This window comes from Symphalangus syndactylus, chromosome 21 (assembly GCF_028878055.3).
Source record: "Symphalangus syndactylus isolate Jambi chromosome 21, NHGRI_mSymSyn1-v2.1_pri, whole genome shotgun sequence".
Taxonomy (NCBI): Eukaryota; Metazoa; Chordata; class Mammalia; order Primates; family Hylobatidae; genus Symphalangus; species Symphalangus syndactylus.
This window is the reverse complement of record NC_072443.2, coordinates 16,701,286-16,727,557: the sequence shown is the minus strand read 5'-3', so window position 1 is coordinate 16,727,557 and position 26,272 is coordinate 16,701,286. Positions and strand designations below refer to the sequence as shown.

Genomic DNA, 26,272 nt, shown 5'->3' with positions numbered 1-26,272 from the left:
GTTTATCATATCCTCACTATATAAGAACTATTGCCATTACAATTTTTCTAATAGTTGAGCCCATTGATTTTGATAATGAATACTTGAGGACTTAGAAGAATTTCTAAACTTTTAGGAAATTTCTCAGTACTTTTAAAATAGTATTTTTAAGCTCCAAATTTCAAAATATACAGGAATTAAATCTTGCCACTCTCTCTGTGAATACTGTATCATTGATAGGAGGCAGTGGAGAGGTAACTCACATTTAGGGCTTATTCCACTGTGTGGACAGTTGTCAGCACTGTATGTAATAACTAAGCACTCTACCTCTAGAGTCCTTTCAAATAGTTTACTCATAGAAGGGTCTAAGAATGTGGACCAATGGTCCAATATGTGAGCACTGAGTTTGCCTATTGTACATAAAACTATGTCAAGCAGTTTTCATTTTCACTTCACATTTATGATGGATCTATCAGTAGTTGAAACAGGATTGAAATTTAGATTCACATTTAAAATGCTAATTATATTCTTGTGTAACTGCATAACAACATCAGGAAACAGCTGCTTTCACCAAAAAAAATGCTGGCTTTAACTTACGTTAAAGAGAGTTTCAGCAGTTTTGTAAAACTTTGAAGCACCCCAGTGCATTTTGGGGATAATTTTTATGAGGCCTGGAAATTCTATCCATGAAAATGTGTAAGACACAGGAGGCTCATCTTGAAAACGGCAAAACAGAGGGTAAGATATTGACATCAATACCAAACACATTGAAAAATCACGTTTTGCTCTGATACAGATGTTCATATAAAGTGCAGACACCGTAAACCAACCTACATGACATGATTCTAAAGAAGTGACAAGTACTAGGGGAAAAAAAGTACCTCAGTTAAAACTAGAGGGCCCTAAAGATCAAATTGGCCTTATCAATGTGCTTCTTTCCTTCAGTGAATGTATCTTCTGTTTACTTTGTTAAAATTAAAATTTATCCAGGATAGAGTGGCCCTCAATTTTTTTTGAAATTTTTAAGAACTGGATATGGAATATGCGGTTTATATGTTACTGAGTAAATTGATGAATAATTACATGGAAACTTTCTCTTCATTTGGCTGTCCAATGGCTATATCCAATGTTGATAGCATGTTGTTATATACTTATGTACAGTTAATTGAACAATTAATGAACAACAACAAAAAACTGTCCATAACTGATTTGCTGTTTGTAAAATTTTCTAGTGTAGTTGTTTTACCTTTGTTGTTAATTTACCTGGTTTTCTAAAGTATATTTTCATGTCAACACATTCCTGATGGTAAGATTGCTGCTTGGTCACTGAAGGGTCTGAGTGGAAATGGGTGCATTGTCTCTCATAAGGGACGTTCTCCTCCATGGAACTGACAATAGCAGATATTACATATTGATGATTCCTTTGGTGCATTTTATTATGTAATTGAAATTTTTAAATCTCATGGAAAGACCATAGGATAAAACACTTCCATAAAAGTTTATTTTATTTATTAAAGGCTTTATTTTTAAAGTGCTATTTTACAATTTGAATTGCCTTTATAATTGTAGTACAGTTTTAACACAATTCAATAGCATAAGACATCCCAAAATTAAGACAAACAGTGCCAACAGGTGTAATTCAATAAATCCATCTAAAATGAGTATTAATTTACCATTTTAAAAGACTTATTCTTAAGAAGGCACATATATTTTATAAGTAATATGTATAAATAGCAAAAACTTTAATACACATACACATAAAAATCTAATTCATAATGTCTACATCTAATTGCGATATTTGTAAAACACACTTTAATAACAATGGGTTACATGCTAAGATCCTATATTTTATATTCATAATCTCACATTGTAATTTTACAAATGAACATTAACAATTCTCAGTTTGAAGTTCGGATAAAAAATTGAGTCAACCTACCCCCATAAATTCATTTTTAGGAGGAATTTTACTTAGTCTTCATCAGTTCAGTGATTCTCCTTACATTTGTTTGAGAACAGCAAGTTTTCCTTCAGCAGTATGCTGGTGTGAAGAATCCTTATTATATTAACTAAAATGTTTCTGCACTTTCAGGGTCATCTCAAGTTCTTAAATTATATAAATATTTGTCAAAAATATATGTTCTATTATATGCAGCATAGAAAGAAAAAGAGTACTTCTATCTGGTATTTATTATATTTCCTTTATGTGCAAACACTTTAGATCAGGAACTGTGGACATTCAAGAACACAGCCCCTTCCTTTATGTGACAGTGGAGAAGAATGGGTCTCATAAACATCCTAAGACATAAAGGAAGGGCAATTGAACACCCATTCCATGTGTTTCCAAAATCACCAGTACCGGATGTAGAATGTACACAACAATACTGCTTTCTCCAAATGGAAAGTCTCCTTTTTATAGCCAACCTTGTATAGAACTATAAATAAAAACAGATTTATTTTTCAAGGTAATAGGGGGAAGTTTTGATAGAGCTTTTGATCAGGGATTTAAAATCCTGTTCACAAATTTTTTTCAACTGTTATCTAAGAGAAAAAAATAATTAGGATGCTTAAAAAAGTAAAAATTTAATCCATTTCCTATGTCAAAAACATTCAAGTTCATGTATGTGTGATGGTTATCAAGTAAATGGAAAAAAGAGCACAGTATAACAATACAGCAGAGGTAAAAATATACCTTTGGATTTAAATATGCCTCCTGCTTAGGGTCTGGAAGTTATCTCTGAGGTGGACTTTTGTCTTGCCTTCCAAACACTTGAACGTGATTTTACTTTGTGCACTAACATTTTCAAGTTACACTTTTTATTCAATTTCTTCAATAACCATTTTCTTTTCATAGAAAGGATAATGCTTTAATTTATAAAGATACGGACTTGCGATCTATTTAACAAGGACATGCTGTTTTTCATTTATTAATCAAACATTTATTGAATACCTCCTGAGTGTTTGACATTATTTAAGGTGAGCAACTTAGACAAAGCCCTTCCCTCATCAAGCTTTCATTCTCTTCCCTCCTCTGAGGTGTGATTCATTTCATGGGCCTTGTACCTTTTTGTTTTTTAAGTCACAGAAACAAAATCATTGAGAATCAGATGAGTCTTAACCATATATTATGATGCTCATTAGTATATGTTTTGTCCTCATTAGTATATATTTTTTAACCGTAGGGAATTCCTTGGGAGCAATATTAAAGAGGAGTAATATTTTTATCACCCTCTGTATTAGTCTGTTTTCACACTGCTGATAAAGACACACCTGAGACTGGACAATATACAAAAGAATGAGGTTTATTAAACTTACAATTCCACATGGCTAGGGAGGCCTCACAATCCTGGCAGAAGGCAAGGAGGAGCAAGCCACAGCTTAAGTGGATGGCAGCAGGCAAAGAGAGAGCTTGTGCAGGGCACAAGCTGTTTTTAAAACCAGCAGATTTCGTGAGCCTCATTCACTATCACAAGAACGGCACGGGAAAGATCCGCCCCCATAATTCAATCATCTCCCACCAGGTCCCTCCCCCAACATGTGGGAATTATGGAAACTACAAGATGAGATTTGGGTGGGGACATAGAGCCAAACCGTATCACCCTCTGTCACAGAGTGGGAGTGGCCTCTTTCCCAAAGTTTGCCTTAAGTTTGACTCTAAGCTTAGGTTGGTTGGAGAAGACCTTTCCATGGCAATTCTCTACAAAGTTTATCATTTCAGATGGTGTCATGATGTGACAAGTTGCACGATGGGGAAGTTGGGCCAAATCAATAAAAGTATTTTCAATGTCAATAAATCCTGGATTGTCATGCTTTTCTCAAGACTCTAGAAGATTCTTTTCCCCATCGTCCTTGGAAAGGGTAAGAAACAACGTTGGTTATTGGAAAACTCCCATAAGGAAAGCAGCCTGCCAGTTAAGGCTGGAATTTGGGACCAATGGTACTAGACGATATCTAAAAACATTAAAACACATTACAAGAGAAGCTGCTGTTGATTATTAAGAAATAAACATTCCTGTGGCTCATTTGAAGGCAAATCTGTAATAGTCAGCAGAGGATTCATGTGACCACATCTGAAGCCTGGAATTTCCAAGTTCCTGTGTGCAGTGAGAAGCTGAGTGCCACAGCAATGCAGATGAAGAAAAGATGGTGTTGAACTGTTTCCTTTCCATCTGGTGTTTTACAGCAGCTCTGCTCACAGTTACTCTGAAAGGAAAATAGAACGAAGAAACATAAATTCACAATCTTGTGTTGTTTAGGCTGAATAATCTAAGCCAAATTATTGCTTAGGAATAAATTAAGTATTGTACAAAACAGAGTCCAAACATAAATAAAATACATTGGAGGGAGACCTCTCACTTAATGAGACCCTGAGCTAATTTAATTTGCCCAATAATGGCAGCATAACTATACCAGCACCAAATATGAGGGTTAGTTTGGGTCCTGTCATTTTTCACTGACTAACCTGAATCAAATTGCAACACTCTCAGTATTCTCTGCCACTTTTCCTAATTTATTTTATCTATAGAATATACCCCTACATAAAATATTAGATATTTAACTTTAATTTTTATTTTTCCCCTCTTGCATTGGAATATAGGCTCTCAGGCAAGAATTTCAAAATGATTTATATCCCTTTCAATCCTTGGCTCATAATAGGCACTCAACATATATCTATTAAAGAAATAGAAAAATAATTTTCTTTCTTTAAAGATGATGCAGAAGGCCGGGCATGTTGGCTCATGCCTGTAATCCCAGCTACTTGGAAGGCTGAGGCAGAAGATTTGCTTGAAACTGGGAGGCACAGGTTGCAGTGAGCTGAGATCCCACCATTGTACTCCAGCCTGGGCAACAGGAACGAAATTTCATCCCCCCCTAAAAAAATACAGAAATAGATAATATATAATATAAAATACTTATTCCAAATGCCTTCTAGTTATTGAAAGACAGTTTTAAGTCAGGAAGAAGTTCGTTAATTAATTCTTTTTATTTTTTTACCCAGTTGCTTAAGAACAATGGATATTTTCTTGTTAAAGCACTTTTTGATCCTCTTAAATTTCTTAAAAAACATGTTCATATATGCAACTAACATATATGCATACATTTCATCAAAGATAAGATTTTAGCACAAATTTTTATTTTTCTTCTTATTTAGTTTGGTTCAATCCTAATTTTTTTTCTTCCTGCTCCTTCCTACTTTTCGCCATACACACCTAACGGTACTCATGTTGAAAACCCAATATGTATCCTTCCATATTTTTTCCTGCATTCATAAATCCTCTTTTTTAAACATGTTTTATATAATTTTTTACTGTTTTATAAAAATGAATATTAAGTAGATTTTTGGTATATTATTTTTCTCACTCAATAATAATATGAACATTTATCTTAATCTAGACTAAATTCATTCTTATTTAAAAGTGACATGATATTATATACAATGGAGGTACCATGACATTATTGGTGGACATTTCTTTATACCTACTTTTTTATTATTATTATTATTATACATGAGGTTATAGGGTACATGTGCACAATGTGCAGGTTTGTTACATATGTATCCATGTGCCGTGTTGGTTTGCTGCACCCATTAACTCGTCATTTAGCATTAGGTATATCTCCTAATGCTGTCCCTCCCTACTCCCCCCAACCCACAACAGTCCCCGGAGTGTGATGTTCCCCTGCCTGTGTCCATGAGTTCTCATTGTTCAATTCCCACCTATGAGTGAGAAAATGCGGTGTTTGGTTTTTTGTCCTTGTGATAGTATACTGAGAATGATGTTTTCCAGTTTCATTCATGTCCCTACAAAGGACATGAATTCATCATTTTTTATGGCGCATAGTATTCCATGGTGTATATGTGCCACATTTTCTTAATCCACTCTATCGTTGTTGGACATTTGGGTTGGTTCCAAGTCTTTGCTATTATGAATAGTGCTGCAATAAACATATGTGTGCGTGTGTCTTTATAGCAGCATGATTTATAGTCCTTTGGGTATATACCCAGTAATGGGATGGCTGGGTCAAATGGTATTTCTAGTTCTAGATCCCTGAGGAATCGCCACACTGACTTCCACAATGGTTGAACTAGTTTACCATCCCACCAACAGTGTAAAAGTGTTCCTATTTCTCCACATCCTCTCCAGCACCTGTTGTTTCCTGACTTCTTAGTGATGGCCATACTAACTGGTGTGAGATGGTATCTCATTGTGGTTTTGATTTGCATTTCTCTGATGGCCAGTGATGATGAGCATTTTTTCATGTGTTTTTTGGCTGCATAAATGTCTTCTTTTGAGAAGTGTCTGTTCATGTCCTTTGCCCACTTTTTGATGGGGTTGTTTCTTTTTTCTTGTAAATTTGTTTGAGTTCATTGTAGATTCTGGATATTAGCCCTTTGTCAGATGAGTAAGTTGCAAAAATTTTCTCCCATTCTGTAGGTTGCCTGTTCACTCTGATGGTAGTTTCTTTTGCTGGGCAGAAGCTCTTTAGTTTAATTAGATCCCATTTGTCAATTTTGGCTTTCGTTGCCATTGCTTTTGGTGTTTTAGACATAAAGTCCTTGCCCACGCCTATGTCCTGAATGGTATTGCCTAGGCTATCTTCTAGGGTCTTTATGGTTTTAGGTCTAACATGTAAGTCTTTAATCCATCTTGAATTAATTTTTGTATAAGGTGTAAGGAAGGGATCCAGTTTCAGCTTTCTACATATGGCTAGCCAGTTTTCCCAGCACCATTTATTAAATAGGGAATCCTTTCCCCATTGCTTGTTTTTGTCAGGTTTGTCAAAGATCAGATAGCTGTAGATATGTGGCATTATTTCTGAGGGCTCTCTTCTGTTCCATTGATCTATGTCTCTGTTGTGGTACCAGTACCATGCTGTTTTGGTTACTGTAGCCTTGTAGTATAGTTTGAAGTCAGGTAGCGTGATGCCTCCAGCTTTGTTCTTTTGGCTTAGGATTGACTTGGCAATGTGGGCTCTTTTTTGGTTCCATATGAACTTTAAAGTAGTTTTTTCCAATTCTGTGAAGAAAGTCATTGGTAGCTTGATGGGGATGGCATTGAATCTATAAATTACCTTGGGCATTATGGCCATTTTCACGATATTGATTCTTCTAACCCATGAGCATGGAATGTTCTTCCATTTGTTTGTATCCTCTTTTATTTCATTAAGCAGTGGTTTGTAGTTCTCCTTGAAGAGGTCCTTCACATCCCTTGTAAGTTGGATTCCTAGGTATTTTATTCTCTTTGAAGCAATTGTGAATGGGAGTTCACTCACGATTTGGCTCTCTGTTTGTCTGTGATTGGTGTACAAGAATGCTTGTGATTTTTGTACATTAATTTTGTATCCTGAGACTTTGCTGAAGTTGCTTATCAGCTTAAGGAGATTTTGGGCTGAGACAATGGGGTTTTCTAGGTATACAATCATGTCATCTGCAAAGAGGGACAATTTAACTTCCTCTTTTCCTAATTGAATACTCTTTATTTCCTTCTCCTGCCTGATTGCCCTGGCCAGAACTTCCAGCCCTATGTTGAATAGGAGTGGTGAGAGAGGGCATCCCTGTCTTGTGCCAGTGTTCAAAGCGAATGCTTCCAGTTTTTGCCCATTCAGTATGATATTGGCTGTGGGTTTGTCATAGATAGCTCTTATTATTTTGAGATACATCCCATCAATACCGAATTTATTGAGAGTTTTTAGCATGAAGGGTTGTTGAATTTTGTCAGAGGCCTTTCCTGCATCTATTGAGATAATCATGTGGTTTTCGTCTTTGGTTCTGTTTATATGCTGGATTACATTTATTGATTTGCGTATGTTGAACCAGCCTTGCATCCCAGGGATGAAGCCCATTTGATCATGGTGGATAAGCTTTTTGATGTGCTGCTGGATTCAGTTTGCCAGTATTTTATTGAGGATTTTTGCATCAATGTTCATCAAGAATATTGGTCTGAAATTCTCTATTTTGATTATGTCTCTACCAGGCTTTGGTATCAGGATGATGCTGGCCCAATAAAATGTGTTAGGGAGGACTCCCTCTTTTTCGATCAATCGGAATAGTTTCAGAAGGAATGGTACCAGTTCCTCCTTGTACCTCTGGTAGAATTCGGCTGTGAATCCATCAGGTCCTGGACTCTTTTTGGTTGGTAAGCTATTGATTATTGCCACAATTTCAGAGCCTGTTATTGGTCTATTCAGAGATTCAACTTCTTCCTGGTTTAGTCTTGGGAGGGTGTATTTGTCGAGGAATTTATCCATTTCTTCTAGACTTTCTAGTTTATTTGCGTAGAGGTGTTTGTAGTATTCTCTGATGGTATATTGTATTTCTGTGGGATCGGTGGTGATAACTCCTTTTTCATTTTTTATTGCATCTATTTGATTCTTCTCTCTTTTCTTCTTTATTAGTCTTGCTAGTGGTCTATCAGTTTTGCTGATCTTTTCAAAAAACCAGCTCCTGGATTCATTAATTTTTTGAAGGGTTTTTTGTGTCTCTCTTTCCTTCAGTTCTGCTCTGATTTTAGTTATTTCTAGCCTTCTGCTAGCTTTTGAATGTGTTTGCTCTTGCTTTTCTAGTTCTTTTAATTGTGATGTTAGGATGTCAATTTTGGATCTTTCCTGCTTTCTCTTGTGGGCATTTAGTGCTATAAATTTCCCTCTACACACTGCTTTGAATGTGTCCCAGAGATTCTGGTATGTTGTGTCTTTGTTCGCCTTGGTTTCAAAGAACATCTTTATTTCTGCCTTCATTTCATTATGTACCCAGTAGTCATTCAGGAGCAGGTTGTTCAGTTTCCATGTAGTTGAGCGGTTTTGAGTGAGTTTCTTAATCCCGAGTTCTAGTTTGATTGCACTGTGGTCTGAGAGACAGTTTGTTATAATTTCTGTTCTTTTACATTTGCTGAGGAGAGCTTTACTTCCAACTATGTGGTCAATTTTGGAATAGGTGTGGTGTGGTGCTGAGAAAAATGTGTATTCTGTTGATTTGGGGTGGAGAGTTCTGTAGATGTCTATTAGGTCCACTTTGTGCAGAGCTGAGTTCAATTCCTGGATATCTTTGTTAACTTTCTGTCTTGTTGAACTGTCTAATGTTGACAGTGAGGTGTTAAAATCTCCCATTATTATTGTGTGGGAGTTTAAGTCCCTTTGTAAATCACTCAGGACTTGCTTTATGAATCTGGGTGCTCCTGTGTTGGGTGCATATATATTTAGGATAGTTAGCTCTTCTTGTTGAATTGATCCCTTTACCATTATGTAATGGCCTTCTGTGTCTCTTTTGATCTTTGTTGGTTTAAAGTCTATTTTATCAGAGACTAGGATTGCAACCCCGGCCTTTTTTTGTTTTCCATTTGCTTGATAGATCTTCCTCCATCCCTTTATTTTGAGTCTATGTGTGTCTCTGCACGTGAGATGGGTTTCCTGAATACAGCACACTGATGGGTCTTGACTCCTTATCCAGTTTGCCAGTCTGTGTTTTTTAATTGGAGCATTTAGCCCATTTACATTTAAAGTTAATATCGTTATGTGTGAATTTGATCCTGTCATTATGATGTTAGTTGGTTATTTTGCTCGTTAGTTGATGCAGTTTCTTCCTAGCCTCGATGGTCTTTACAATTTGGCATGTTTTTGCAGTGGCTGATACCGGTTGTTCCTTTCCATGTTTAGTGCTTCCTTCAGGAGCTCTTTTAGGGCAGGCCTGGTGGTGACAAAATCACTCTGCATTTGCTTGTCTGTAAAGTATTTTATTTCTCCTTCAATTATGAAGCTTAGTTTGGCTGGATATGAAATTCTGGGTTGAAAATTCTTTTTTTTTAAATATTGAATATCGGCCCCCACTCTGTTATGGTTTGTAGAGTTTCTGCCAAGAGATCAGCTGTTAGTCTGATGGGCTTCCCTTTGTGGGTAACCCGACCTTTCTCTCTGGCTGCCCTTAACATGTTTTCCTTCATTTTAACTTTGGTGAATCTTACAATTATGTGTCTTGGAGTTGCTCTTCTCAAGGAGTATCTTTGTGGTGTTCTCTGTGTTTCCTGAATCTGAATGTTGGCCTGCCTTGCTTGATTGGGGAAGTTCTCCTGGATAATATCTTGCAGAGTGTTTTCCAACTTGGTTCCATTCTCCCTGTCATTTTCAGGTACACCAATCAGACGTAGGTTTGGTCTTTTCACATAATCCCAAATTTCTTGGAGGCTTTGTTCGTTTCTTTTTATTCTTTTTTCTCTAAACTTCCCTTCTTGCTTCATTCATTTCATCTTCCATCACTGATACCCCTTCTTCCAGTTGATTTCATCAGCTCCCGAGGCTTCTGCAATCTTTGCGTAGTTCTCGAAACTTGGCTTTCAGCTCCATCAGCTCCTTTAAGCCCTTCTCTCCATTGGTTATTCTAGTTATCCATTCGTCTAATTTTTTTTCAAAGTTTTTAACTTCTATGCTATTGTTTTGAATTTCCTCCCATAGCTCGGAGTAGTTCGATCATCTGAAGCCTTCTTCTCTCAACTCGTCAAAGTAATTCTCCATCCAGCTTTGTTCCGTTGCTGGTGAGGAACTGCGTTCCTTTGGAGGAGGAGAGGTGCTCTGCTTTTTAGAGTTTCCAGTTTTTCTGCTCTGTTTTTTCCCCATCTTTGTGGTTTTGTCTGCTTTTGGTCTTTGATGATGGTGATGTACAGATGGGTTTTTGGTGTGGGTGTCCTTTCTGTTTGTTAGTATTCCTTCTACCAGACAGGATCCTCAGCTGCAGGTCTGTTGGAGTTTGCTAGAGGTCCACTCCAGACCCTGTTTGGCTGAGTGTCAGCAGCAGTGGCTGTAGAACAGTGGATTTTCATGAGACCACAAATTCAGCTGTCTGATAGTTCCTCTGGAAGTTTTGTCTCAGAGGAGTACCTGGCTGAGTGAGGTGTCGGTCTGTCCCTACTGAGGGGTGTCTTCCAGTTAGGCTTCTCAGGGGTCAGGGACCCACTTTAGGAGGCAGTCTGTCCGTTCTCAGATCTCCAGCTGCGTGCTGGGAGAACCACTATTCTCTTCAAAGCTGTCAGACAGGGACATTTAAGTCTGCAGAGGTTCCTGCTGAATTTTTGTTTGTCTGTGCCCTGCCCCCAGAGGTGGAGCCTACAGAGGCAGGCAGGCCTCCTTGAGCTGTGCTGGGCTCCACCCAGTTCGAGCTTCCTGGCTGCTTTGTTTACCTAAGCAAACCTGGACAATGGTGGGCGCCCCTCCCCCAGCCTTGTTTCCACCTTGCAGTTTGACCTCAGACTGCTGTGCTAGCAATCCGTGAGATTTTGTGGGCATAGGACCCTCCGAGCCAGGTGTGGGACACAATCTCCTGGTGTGCCATTTTCCAGGCCCATTGGAAAAGCGCAGTATTAGGGTGGGACTGACCCGATTTTCCAGGTGCCGTCTGTTACCCCTTTCTTTGACTAGGAAAGGGAACCCCTTGACCCCTTGTGCTTCCCGAGTGAGGCAATGCCTCGCCTGCTTCGGCTCGTGCACAGTGCGCTGCACCAACTGTCCTGCACCCACTGTTTTGCACTCCCTAGTGAGATGAACCCGGTACCTCAAATGGAAATGCAGAAATCACCTGTCTTCTATGCCGCTCACACTGGGAGCTGTAGACCGGAGCTGTTCCTATTAGGCCATCTTGGTTCCACCCCTCTATGTATACCTACTTTTTACTTCAATAGCTATAATGTAATAAATAGCTTTTTTTGCATTATTCAGCATTTTATACTAGTGGTCTTATTTTCATATATATAGGCTATAATACTACATTCTCTGTTCCTATGCACTACTCTATTTATTTGGCAATGCTATGTAAGTTTATTAGTTGTTTTGACATCTGGTGAGAGTGCACTCTTACTATTCTACTTTTTATTAACTTTTCAAGCTATATTGGGCATTTTATGCAAATTTTAAGATAATTTCATAAAATGCTAGAAAATATCAGGTGTAGTTTAATGTGATTTTAATCAAATTTATACATTTATTTTGAAAAATGTCTCAAAATGTACTTTGCTTTTCAGTTGTCTGGACCTTTTAATAATTTCAAATAAGATTCTATAGTGTTCTTTGGCTAGATTTTGTAACTTGTTAGATTAATTCCATAGCTTTTAACATTTTCCCTGTTGCAAATTTTATTTTTCATTGCTTATTGCTAGAGTAAACCTGCTGATTGTCTTGTATTCACATTTTACTTGACCACTACCCAATTCTCGTTAATTGTAGATTTTTATAAAAGTTTATTTGGTATTGTAAGCATATAATCCTATCATAAGGAGACTGGTTTATATTTTCCTTTCTGTTACTGTTTTAAAAAGATCTTATTTCATTAATCACACCGAAACTATGTTATATAATAATAATAATAGGCATTCTCATTGAGCTCTTGTTTTAATTGATGTTTTTAGTGTTTCATTACTTGGATGACATTTTCTGTTGAATTTTGATAGATTTTATCTTATTTATGTAGTTTTTCACCATTCTTGTTTTACAAAGAATATTTATTACCAATGGCAGTTCAATTTTATGTGATTTTCTTAATATGTGTTAATATTATAGTACAGTTTTCTTATTGATTAATATAATACCTTATGTAGAAAAAATGCCTGAAATTGAACTAACCTTGCATTCTCAAAATAAACCCTGAGTGGTTTTATCATTTTATATTTTAACTTTTTGCATCTTTATCAAAAGCTATGTTTCTCTTAACCTGTTTTTAGTACCATCTTTATCACACTATAAGTTATATTGGCTTGATAAAATTATTAAGAGACTTTTTCTTCTGCCTATATCCTTCTTCAATCCTTAAATGCTCCAACTTTACCCCTCTATTATATAGTTTTCCAGTCTCTCTTCAGTGGCTGTATTCTTCTGGGAGTCAATTGTACTTGAACAATGTCTCTCTGACTGTCAATTGCACAGGTTTGTTTTCATTGATGATTCAGTGAAACTCAGGTGTGGTTTTTAGAGTACCTTTCAGTGGTCCTGCAATTGAAGGAAAGAAAGTTGTTCTCCATCCCCCACACCATCCCAATATTGGTAGTTTATAAATAAGGAGGCTTTTCTCTCTTTCCTCTCACAAACTTCCCTTCAATATCCTAGATTTGCCAAGCTCCAAGGGCAAATAGGCATAGCCCAATTCAGTTCATTCTTTATTTTGAGGGAACCAGGGAAACCAAATCATTTACATGGGATTGCTGTTGACTATTCTTGTGTAACAATAGGCACAGAATTCCCCGATAGCCGTTTGCTTCTTCTTTTCTTTTCTACCCTTATTCTCCCATTACTTTCTCTCCTTCAAATATTTTTCTAGAAACTGAAACAGTCTGAGTTTACATGCACCCTGTTGCTCACTGCAGCCATTTGGTGTAAGAGGCAAAGGAACTTGTACTTGGGAAGAAAAGAAAAAGAAAAGAAATTTGTATTCATTTTATCACGTTGCCAGAGTTTTCTCCACTATTTCACTTCTAACAGTCTCTGTTACCTTCACAAAAAAAGTGCATGAAAAACTTAAGGCTATTTTTTTTTGTTAATCATCTCATAAAATTTATCAATCTCCCCCTAAATACATAATAATTTACATGGAGAAAAAACATGTACTTTTTATTATTCATTTTAACTATTTTTAAGAATTTATTTGTAAATAATTTGCTGAAAAACAAAAAGCTCTGTTTACTGTATCCTTAATGATGTATGCTTATTTCTGCTTGGGTAAAGACATGATTTAATCATGGAAATATAGGAATTGCTCATCATATGGAAACTACAACAACATGTGTGATTTATAGAAAAAGCTGTTCTTCAGATTGTCTTTCAGTACATTTTCTAATGGTAATGTTGCCAAATATAACAGTTACATTTATTGCTAAGCTGACAAAACCTACTGAACCAAATATAATTGAAGAATTTTACTTTCATAATAATATACTAGGGCTTAATATCTATTTAAAAGAATGATTCTTTAAAAGAACACATGCTTTTGTTTCAGATGCAGTACCAGTTTCATCTCTCTTCAGTGAAAGAACTAAGCAATTCCACTCCTTTCTTACTGCCCCCACCTGCTGGCAAATGAGATTGACAGTTCTCCATCCTGTGGCTCAGAGGGTCTGGGATTTAAGAACTGGCTCCTGTAGCCCAGTTAATCTAAGGAGACATCTTAGTTTGGTCCTGAATCCCTGCTCTGCCTAATCTTCTGTCTGCACATTCTCCATAAATGTGAGCCTTTCCCAGGCAAAGAACATCTTATATTTTGTATTCCCAAAACATAAAGCTCTTATTTGCCTCTGTGATACCACCAACTTTTATTTCTGATTCATGTTTCTCTTGCCCATGACTAAGTCTGGTAGAGGGACCCTTTAATACTTCTTTTTCTTTTCTCCAAACTGCATAGTTGTTTGACAGTTATGGCAGTATTATTCTATAAGTAATGAAAAGTGATTAAGTTTTTTGTTTGTTTGTTTGTTTTTAGAAAACATACAGGCTACCTCCAAAGTTTTGCTTTCTTTCTGTTTTTTAAACGTGACTATTACTGGAAGAATGACTTTGTTTCAGAGTTTCACTTAATTTCAGCCTCTCTTAGACATTACTTTGCAAGGATATGGGTTAGATAAATGAGTGGGAGTATATTGAGAGATTGATGTTTTATCCCAGCCACTATGTAGGAGACAACTGAGGAAGAGTCACAGTTTTCCTCTCTGATCTTTAGTTCCTCTACCACAGGTCCTATTTGTCAGAAAGGGGAAGCATTATAATCGGGATGAAATTAAGATGGTGAGAAACAAAAGGAAAAGGCAATCATGTATAGGAGGCACACAAGAGAAAGAAAGTCGGAAACTATCAAGGGAGATGCGTGTAGAGTTAAAGAAGGCTTATGTTCTGATCTGACACTTGAAAATATATATATTTTTAACATTTACATTTTCAAGTATCAGAATTTCTTGAGGATACTATGGTTTGTTCTCATTGGTCCAAATAATAAAATCTTATCTTATTTTAAAAGCACAGAAAAGCCAATACCAAGCTAGATATGACCCAAACCCACATTTTCGGACCTCTCCTTCAGTCCCTTTTCACTGTCCTGGCCTTTCTGGGGATTACCTAATTAAAAACAATATCCCTTATCCTTTCCACCAGGATACTGCCATTGCTGAAAATTATAAGTCATATGTAAAAACACAAGATATAATGAGAATCTTTTGTTGTAGTTTTTCTCAACATAAATTACTATGACTGTCTTACATGCTTCTTATTTCTGCTCCTCATTCAGCCATCATTTATGAGTACGGAGTTACTAGAATGTTATCCTTTAAAGATTCTGATGTAAATATTTGTCAGAATCAGTACAGTAAAACCTGTTACTCACGTTTCCCAAATTAGTTCCTGGAGTTAACTCAATTTTTCATCTCTTAATAGCTTTATTTTTTCTCATCAATGGATAGTTTTGAAGACAAATGTAAGAACTGATAGCTATCAATAAAATCTTTCATTTGTTTTTCTTCTCCATGGCTTGCATTTGTTATAGCAACCACACAGAAAATGAACTGCTTATCTCAAATTCAGTGAGTCTATGGACAATTGATTATTGTGGTCCACAGGTAATTATAAAAAGCCTTTATAAAATCTACTAATAATTCTCATGTCAAAAACTGACATTTATAAAATTATTATTACTTAACACCAGAAGAAACTTTTTCTTTTAATACTATATTTGCACAAAATTACATAATTTGATATAAGTATTTATGTATGTTTTATAACCAAATATGCATGAGATGTATTACCTATATATGAATTCAATGCAATATATGTAGATGTTGGACATATTACATACATTTTACATAAAATAACTTTAATAAAATATATTAGGGCAATAACAATTTGCAAATAACTTCTTGATTCATTAGGTTATTTAGCTACGCAAACACATATTATACATAACTGACAATTTATTTGGTGGTATCTGATAATAATTATTATTAAGTAAAGGGTACCTGGCACATAGTATGTAAATATATATATATATATATATTTACATAAATAATTGCCACTTCATTTGATCTGAAGAATAACACTGTAATAGATGCTGTTATTGTTACCCAGTTTACAGATGATGAAACTATGGCACACAGAAGCTAAATAACCTGCTTAGGACACAGAAAGTAAATGGCCTTGTTGGAATTAGACCTTAGGTAGTCTGAACTCCAAAATCTGTTTTCTTAACCATGTTACTACACAGTATCTATTATTATAATTTCTTAAATGTCCATCCCTTTTCTCCAATATGTTATAGATTTTAGTTTATCCTTTTTCATCTCTATATTGGTATCTCTCAGTTTGACTACAAGTATATTAAATGACTCATTTTGAATTCATATTTGGTTAAGATGCATTTATACTTCTGAATAAATTTAGACTTCATGAAAAATGTTATTCAGTTACACGGCTAAGGGAGAAAGCCAACAGGTTTTCTTCCTCCTGCTAGAATGCAAACTTCAAAGAAGACAGCGTTTTTTTATCTGTTTGTTTGTTTGTTTGTCTGTTTTGTTAATTACTCTATCCCCAAGGGTCTATAATATTACCTGCATCATAGTTGAATACATGAATGAATGAATGAATGAATGGATGGATGAGCAAGTTAAGGCGGAGGGTGGTAGAGAAGAAAGACAAAAAGAACCTGAGTCCCCAGGAAAGTCATTTAGGCATCACACCAACCACGTTACTCCCTCCTTTTTGGGTTCCTTGTTATGTGAAATAATCAATGTCCTTATTTTTTTAACATGTTAATTTTTAAGTTAATTAGATGCCTTTCCTACATGAAGATGATAGTCTTCCTCAGTAAAGCAAACATTTTAGATTATTACAGTAGAACGAGACTGGATTGCTGTATTTTTTATTTCTCTCATCTTTTGTTCCAGCTCTTTCTTTCTCTCTCTTCTTGTATCCAATATCAGATATATTTAACCAAGCTTATTGGAGTAACAGATACAGTCTGCCCCACGGATAAACAGTAGGGACAAAATAAAACTTCTTCCTTTCTGTAAGATTTATTTAACAATTTGATAATATTTTGAGGGGGTGCCCACTGTGTGCTGGGGAGTCTAGTAGATCCCCAAGCTGGTATGAGAAGCAGAAATTTATGTAATTGCTACTGTAATGGAGAAATCTAATGGGAAACAATCATTAATAAAAGGCTAGAGGAAATGACCCTCATAGATATTCATGGCCTTTCTGCTGTTTGTTTGCTCTGTGTGTGTGTGTGTGTGTATGTTTGAGATGGAGTCTTACTCTGTCACCCAGGTTGGAGTGCACTGGCACGATCTCAGGTCACTATAACCTCCACCTCCCAGGTTCAAGCAATTCTTCTGCCTCAGCCTCCAGAGTAGCTGGGATTATAGGCACCCACCACCATGCCTGGCTAATTTTTCTATTTTTAGTAGAAACGGGTTTTCACCATGTCGGCCAGGCTGGTCTCAAACTCCTGATCTCAAGTGATCTGCCCACCTCGGCCTCCCAAAGTGCTGGGATTACAGGCATGAGCCATCACACCCAGCCTGCCTTTCTGTTTTAATACCATGTTACAAATAAGTCAAAAGTCAAAGAAAAATTGTCAACCTCCAAATTAAGAAAAAAAAGCCCTGCAAACATTTCTTTGTAAAATAAATTCCTTTCTGTCCTTTGGATGAAGTTTAGTATTTATGGAAAAGAATCAGCACTAAAAATTTAATATGTTGCTCCAACTTGGCAGCACACACATTTTGGTACTGTTCCAACTTTAATTCTTGACTAAAATAAAATGTAGTTCACCTACAAAGCAGCATTCTCAGCACAGACCCAGATATATCAGTCATTGATGTGACACCATCTAGTAGGAAAAAAACTAGGTGACTGGTTTCACTAACTTTCAGAGTAGAAAGATTCTCGGAACCACAGCCCCACCAAGTTTGTCAACACAACTTCACACTGTCTTTTTTCCTGCAGCCCTTACACTCAAAACTTTGCATCAAGCAATTTACTTAGATAATCCTTTTGTGAACAACTGCTACTCAGGAGGCACACAGAAATCACTACCAGAGGTGAAAGGTTACTTTTGGAAATAAAGACTGGACAAATCACAAATACAAGTGAAACCTATAACTAAGAAAGGTTTTACTTAGGAGAGTTGGTTATTCTACTGTTCCATATACACTTGCGTATGAGAAGCCTGTTTACTAGGTGGGTTGATTAGAATTATAACTTTCAAAGTAGTGTTGAAATGAAGGACTTGGTACATTATATGAAGATAATTGAATCATTCCTTCAGTTGGATAAAACTAAAATAATGTGCAACCTTTTTAATTCTTAAAATAATTTCTAGTTTAGGTGCAACGGTTCATGCCTGTAATTCCAGCACTTTGGGAGGCTGAGCAGGGAGAATTGCTTAAGGCCAGGGGTTAGAGACCAGCCTGGGTAATCATCTCTAAAAAAAAATACCTATTTTTAAATTAGCTGGGCTTAGTGGCACACACAGCCTGTTGTCTCAGCTAGTCTGGAGGCTAAGGCAGGAGGATTGCTTTGAGCCCAGGGTTTGAGGTTGCAGTGAGCTGCGATCCAATCACTGTACTCCAGCCTGAGTGACAGGTCTACTTTGACTGAAAAACTTTTGAGACACTGACCTTGTATAGTGATCTATTCAAACAGATAGAAATAAACCAAAATAGGATCTTCACTCATTAAAACACACACTTGCCTCTGCATGTGCACTCGCAGACACACACAGTGTCAGCAATATGCTAGGACGAGAGATAAAAGATCAAAAGAATTTAACCTCAACTGACACAGAGGAGGATGTTCTGGAAAGGGATAAAAGATGACATAATGGCTACAGTGTTCACTGTTCGTGGGATGAGCGCCCTAAAATCTCAGAACTCACCACTATAGAACTCATTCATGTAACCAAATCCTCAAAAAATTGAAAGAAAAATAATAATAATTTTTTCTTTTTTCTTTTTTTTTTTTTTTTTTTTTTTTTTGAGACGGAGTCTTGCTCTGTCGCCCAGGCTGGAGTGCAGGGGCGCGATCTCGGCTCACTGCAGGCTCCGCCTCCTGGGTTCACGCCATTCTCCTGCCTCAGCCTCTCTGAGTAGCTGGGACTACAGGCGCCCACCACGCCCGGCTAATTTTTTGTATTTTTAGTAGAGACGTGGTTTCACCGTGGTCTCGATCTCCTGACCTCGTGATTCGCCTGCCTCGGCCTCCCAAAGTGCTGGGATTACAAGCGTGAGCCACCGCGCCCGGCCAATAATAATTTTTTCAAAAAGAATTTAACCTCAGCTACACTTACTCTCATTTCAGTGTCTGAAACTATTCAGTCATTCTTAGTGGGTTGTTTTTTAAATTGACATTTTAACCTAGATCTTCTGAAACCCTTTCAATACTTGTGTCTTATTCAACATTAGAGTCTCATAATTCTAGTTTGTTAAAATAAAAAATTAAGACAAATTTTATTTCATGTAAAACTTTCAGTTAATCTTTTCAAGAGACTAGCAGTCATGATTTGAGGGGAAAAGTCTATTTTTACATTCCTTCTCCTTGTCACAAAATATGCTTGGGAGACAGAACAACATGAAGAGATAAGTGCTGGACTTGGAATTAGAAAGTAAGGTTCCAGATTTCCTTCTCAAGAGCTTTGTAAATTTAAACAATTTTCTTAACATCTTTGAGATTTCATTTCTTCCCACTATTTTTGTGAAGATCTAAAATCATCATGGAATCATGTTTACAATGACATAAAACTGGCATGTAACTACCGCTGCTATTACTGGTAAAATATAGGTAAGCCTAGGTCAAAGTGGTTGGTACAAGATTTCCTCATTTTATCCACTCATTGGTCTTCCTAGAGAAGCATTATTTCAGTGCCTTACTCAAGATGTTTTGATTGGGACACTGTTCAAAAAAATCTTTGAAATTTATTAAGTCATTAACTACTACAAAAACTTTTACTGAATATAAAAAAAACTAATACATCCTCAACACCTTGTAGATGAGTCTGTTGATTTTGCTAAACATGAGGCTATTCGAATTCTTTTTTTTTATACACTTACGAAATGATAAGAAAGCAGTACAAATTTGGTTTGAATGGGCTATGGAAAGGGGCACTTTTAGAAATCATATACATTGTTGGCTGGGCATGGTGGCTCGTGCCTGTAATCCCAGCACTTTGGGAGGCCAAGGTGGGTGGATCACAAGGTCAAAAGATCGAGACCATCCTGGCCAACATGGTGAAACCCTGTCTCTACTAAAAATACAAAAATTAGCCAGGTGTGGTGGCGGGCGCCTGTAGTCTGAGCTACTTGGGAGGCTGAGGCAGGAGAATCGCTTGAACCCAGCAGGCGGAGGTTGCAGTGAGCCCAGATCACGCCACTGCACTCCAGCCTGGGTGACAGAGTGAGACTCTGTCTCAAAAAAGAAAGAAAGAAAGAAAAAAGAAATCATATACATTGTTACTGTGTAAATAATGTTTACACTAAGTGAATTTATATGAGGAAGCATTAATCATTAAAATATTTTTCATGTATTTCCTTTTGAGGAGGGGCATATATCACGTATTTATTTCAAAGAGAGATTTTGGGAGATAAGTCCTTTTTTTGCTTCATTGGAATACATTAAGTACTCTACTTAAATACTCTCTACAAAATTGTACCCTAAATGATTCTGAGAAAATACATAATTTTAATAGTGTATGTGTTGGCGTGCGTTTGGAAAGGTTCTATAATCTACCATCTGCACTTCTGAGATAAACAAGTGAGAGGAATTCATTTAGTAACTAAGCAGGAACTTATTTTAAGGAATGAAAAAGTATGGTACTTGGTGGTAATTTCATTTTCAGGATGAAAAACATAGTTGTGGCACGCAACAAACTCCTTTCCAAGGAGATGAAAATGACTGTCAATAAGTAGTATTGTATTTGTCACGAAGCACACGTCTTATTGATCTGACATAACCTTTCCTTTTTACCTCTTAATGATTTATTTGAGTTTCTGAGGAATCTAATGCCACTTTGTATTTGCAAGGAAAATTGGAAAAACCTTTTCCCCTTAAAATCAGGGGGAAAACATGGCAGTGCCTTTCAAATTTAAACCAAAATACAAGGAGGTTGCTGTTGGGTTTATTCAAGGAATAAGAAATGGGTTAGAATTGAGCCAGGCAAACCTAGTAATGATCAAGTGATGAAGAAACTATCAAGGCTACAAAAAACAGGCTAGGTGAGGACAACTTTGATGTACCCAATTATGTCACTTAATAAAGTGTGTCAGCAGTTCCTATAATTAGAAAATCACCTTGGCTAAAAATTACATTTCTCCCAGGTCCTCAAATACATGCTATTACTATCTCCAAGTTTGAAAGATTTTTTTAATTCTCAAAATTCATACATAAATTACTTAAATACAAATTATTTTTGACTGGCAATGCATAAAAGGTAGATATCAAAAGGTTCTATAAGATTTCCAAAAAGGCAACAATAGCAACAGTAAAACACAACATTCTGCTGGGTGTGGTGGCGCATGCCTGTAATCCCAGCACTTTGGGCGGCCAAGGCAGGCAAATACGACTTGAGCCCAGGAGGTCAAAGTTGCAGTGAGCTGTAATTATAACACTGCACTCCAGAAGGGCAGCAGAGCTGGACCCTGCCTTAAAAAAATTTTTTAAATTAATCCCCAGTAGGATTTTTTAAGTAGATGTAAAGTTTATCATGTAAATTTTCAGATATTGAAACCAAAGACCAATTCTAAAAGCCTGATAAATAAGATATTGAACACTAGACATAGGATCCACTTTTCTTATGCTGATTCAGTCTAGTTTTGTGATCCCGAGCAAATTAATTCTCTGTATTTGCTTTCTTCTCTGTAACAGGAAATACTGAATTAGATGCTCCCCAAAATCCCTTAAATTACTAGGGAGTTCATGAGATAGCAGCTCCTATTGTCAAATCACAAATGAAAATTTTTTAGTTCTAGTGATACAATAAGGCTTTATATTCAGAAATAAGATACAGATAGTTTTTTAAAATTATATTTATTTTCTTTCTGAATTAATGCTTCTCTTACTTGTAGTTTTTTGCAATAATAATAAAGATCACAGGGACAACCCAGCGCAAATTGTTTAAGGATGTCCATCAAGGAACATAAGTTGTTTAAAAGGCTAAAATGTCACTTGGTAAATAAAATATTTTACAAGCCTATCAACTTTATCAGCATGCAATAATCAGTAGCCAATTAATTTCTTAGATGTTCTTACAATTTTAATCGATAATAGCTAATTGCTCCATTTTCCAATTAATGACTCTCCAATGAATGACCTAAATAAAACTTCAGAAAGAAATAGGAGTGAGCATCATCACATCAGAAACAATTTCATAATTGCTTCATAAGAGAATAATTTATAGATAAAATTTCCGTTTCACTAAACTGAACGTTAATTAGGCAATGTGTATTCAACTTTAGGCAAAGAAAACTTTTAAACAAAAAGTATTTGGTTTTTGTCTGAATTGGGAGAAGGGAACTATTAATGATGAATTAGTATGTTCACTCTTTACTCTGATATTTGAAATAAAGAAGTACAATGATACAATCCAGAACCTAGTGAGCTAAGATAACATTCTTTGTACAGAGGGAGCTTAAAAAAAATAGGTCTTATATGTCCAAAGAGCACACAGATAACTTCTGAGTAACTCAAGCATAAACAGGAAAGAAATTTGATAGCAAACCTTGGTGGAGGTCCAGATTGAGTCTAATTACTGCCACTCCTTGTGAAAAATTTTGAATTAATAAGGTGGGAGGACAAAGGAAAAGGCGAAGCATGATGAGCCTTCCGACTTTAAAATCTGAAACTTTGACCCTCTTTCAAAATGTGCCCCTCCCCATAAAACTGCCTGAGCTGATAGATGAGTGAGCATTTTAGGTGATGGGAGAGGTCTTTAGGAGACATTTCTCTGGTTATTTCACCTGTGTTGAAGATCATCATTACAGAGGGAGTCGTGCTCTCCCTACTCGTGAAAGCCTGCAAGGCATTCTAAGGGCATAGCATTCAGTGACTCCCTGGTGCTAATTTAAATGAAAAATTATCTGGATCTGTTATTTAGCATCAACCAGTTATATGTTCTACCTGTAGTATGTGTGTATATTTTTGTGCGAATATTTATTTAATGTTAGTTCTACGTATTATTCTTACTACAAAAAAATTGAGAAGGCTGTGATTCTACATCTAAGAGTAATTTTTTGTATTATAAATCAAGTTAAAACCTAAGATTTTTTTTAAGACAAATTAACTCTGGTGAATAAATAAATGCATTGTAGATGTTTGACAGATTTATTCTGCCTGAAAAACATGTGGCAATTACTACAATTCAGCCACTTTTGGGCTACTGCAAGACCATTCCAACTTCTTTCTAGTGAATAATACTCCTTTAGATGAGTAACTGTGAAAAATACTCCTCCTTTAGAGGAGTAACAGTGAATAATACTCCTTTAGAGGAGTAACTGGGAATAATACTCCTTTAGAGGAGTAAACGTAAAACAAATTGGAATTCAGTTGGGTTAGCAATGCATTTTTGCAAATTAAAATAATAGCTTAAAAAGGAGAATTTATACCAAAGCATTTTGTACTGGGAGTTAGTAACAATTACCCTTGAATGTGTATATTCACGGGAATTTTTAAAACGTATCCTCAGTTGCATGGAGAGGGTATTCCTCTCAGATTAAATAGATTGCACACATCTACCAAGGTTATCAGCATTACATAGATTTCCCTGCTAAGTACCTTTTGAACTTACACCAAAAGTAAAAGCCCTTTCAAGTTCACTAAACTTTCAGAATTAAGATACAAACTCAGAATTTCCCTGCTCAAATATAGATTAGACAGTAGCAGAGAAATAGGAAAGTTTAGTCTCTTTTGAGGGTAATAGCATGTATTTTGCACGTTGTTTTTTTTTAATTTCATGAATAACTGCTACCTATATCTACTACTACTTCACAAGTGTTGACTTTTCTGAAGAGCCACTGGAGAAATAATTATTGGATCTTGTTGCCAAAAAAATCTGTGTCATCTCTCAGTAGCTTATAAGCTTTTAACTTAATTTTTGGTCAGTTGCTGGGAGGCTGAGTGCAGTTATTGGGACAAATTTATACAACATTGCAGTGCCTTTTGCTGTAGATATCAATATACAGATATTACTTTTGACTACACCAAGATGAAGGAAAATAGAGATAATATTGTTTGCATTTTAGTGAATTTCTTCAATTTGGTTATAAAACAAGCTGACAGGAGCACGTGTTGGAAGAAGGGAAAACAGAGTAAGAATTTCAAAAGATGAAAAACAGGACAGGGTGTTCTAAGAAGTCAAGAACAGCATCCCATTCTTACTGAAAACAATGTGTTTTGTATAGATTGTGTTTTACCACTGCCACATTCAGGTGACTATAAAGGAAGAACAAAACCTAATTCACCTTAAATGTCAGTATAAGATTTTCAGAGAAACTTCCTCTACCCCTCTTTAAAATATCAATTTGTAGTTTAAAATACGGATCTGTTAATGTGACACCTTCTTCTTTATAACATTTTCATAACATTCATCACAGTTTGCTGCCTTATTTTTGTTTATTTCTTGTTGTTCTCCCTGCCAGACTGTAAGCTGCATGGCAGCTGGGAATATGGCTGTTTTATTTACCACTCTATTCCCAGTGCTTAGCCATGTCTAGCAAATAATTCACTGCGAAATATATGTGTCAAATACCTGAATGATGTGCCTTCTGTGGACTAAGAAACCCCCATAAAAGGATAAAATATGGAATGACTTTAGCCTTAGTAGTGTTGTGAAAAAGAGCTTAGAGTGAGAAGCTGGCCAGGTGCGGTGGCACACCTGTAACGCCAGGACTTTGGGAGGCCAAGGCGGGCGGATCACTTGAGGTCAGGAGTTTGACTCCAGCCTGGCCCACATGGTGAAACTCTGTCTCCATTAAAAATATAAAAATTAGCTGGCTGTGCTGGGTGTGGTGGTGAGTGCCTGTAACCACAGCTACTCGGGAGGCTGAGGCAGGAGACTCACTTGAACCTAGGAGGTGGAGGTTGCAGTGAGCCAATATCGCGTCACCGCACTCCAGCCTGGGTAACAGAGTGAAACTCTCTCTCTCTCAAAGAAAAAAAAAAAATAGAGTGAAAAGCATGACTTTCAGGAGGCAGCTCTGTGACTTCCATATCCTTTCTTGCTTAGAGCAAGGATCCTGTGTAAGTAAGTTTGGGCTGCTACAACAAAAATATCACAAACCAGGAGGCCTAAACAGTAAACATTTATTACTCACAGTTGTGGATCAAGGCACCAGCAAATCCAGCGTGTGGTGAGGGCCCACTTCCTAGTTTGCAGTCAGCTCTCTTCTTGCTGTATCCTCACACAGTGGAGAACAGAGGCAGGAAGCAAGCGCTTATGCCCCTTATATAATCATACTATTTCCCAGTCACATGGGCTCCAACCTCATGACCTAATCACCTCCCAAAGGCCTTACCTCCTGATATCATCACATGGAGGGTCAGGGTTTCAACATATGAATTTGGGGGCTGGGGGGACACAGTCCAAATCAGATACATTAAGTTATACAATGTTGCAGAAGATACTCCTTTTTAATAAAGATGGGGTTGCTATAATATGCTGCTCTTTTACCTGACATTTGGACATGAACTACATGAATATCTGTATTTGAATGAGACTTGTTTATGCAGCCATCATTAACTTTGGTTAAGAACGTCTGAGTGAAGAAAATGAAATTGTTAGAAAATGCACATAAAAGAGACTTTATGGACAGATATGCACCTTTTTTGGAGACAGGGTCTTGTTCTGTCACCAAGGTTGGGGTGTAGTGGTGCAATCTCAGCTCACTGCAGCCTTGTCCTCCCAGGCCCAGGCATTCCTCCCACTTCAGCCTCCCGAGCAGCTGGGACTACAGGCCCGTGGCACCATGCCCCACTAATTTTTTTATTGTTTTTTTTTTTTTTGTAGAGACACGGTCTCATTTTGTTACCAAAATCTTCCAAGCTGAAGCCATCCTCCCACCCAGGCCTCCCAAAGTGCTGGGATTACAGACGACAGCCACCACACTGGGCCTGATTTTCTTTTAAAAGACATATGAGATAGTGTCAAGACTGATGTTTATATATGAATTACTGCAATTAATAAAAAGAGTAAAACCATCTAGCACTATAACTTTTCCTCCTAAAGCTTTTCAAAAAGAAAAGAAAAAGAATAAATCCAAAGAAATTACTTAAGTTCAAAAAGAGTGTGAGAACAAGAGAC

General features: G+C 36.7%; 1 protein-coding gene and 1 long non-coding RNA gene across 13 annotated transcripts in view; one reads left to right on the top strand and one right to left on the bottom strand.

Annotated features, from left to right (window-relative positions):
* The window catches only part of ROBO2 (roundabout guidance receptor 2), a 1,378,235-nt gene that overhangs the window by 605,352 nt on the left and 746,611 nt on the right, over positions 1 to 26,272 (top strand). The window lies entirely within an intron of this gene.
* LOC134735466 (uncharacterized) lies at positions 1,467 to 26,272 on the bottom strand. Its single transcript, XR_010118604.1, has 2 exons — positions 25,287 to 26,272; positions 1,467 to 4,848 (listed from the first exon to the last, which is right to left on the bottom strand). It is a non-coding gene; the product is annotated as an uncharacterized lncRNA (long non-coding RNA).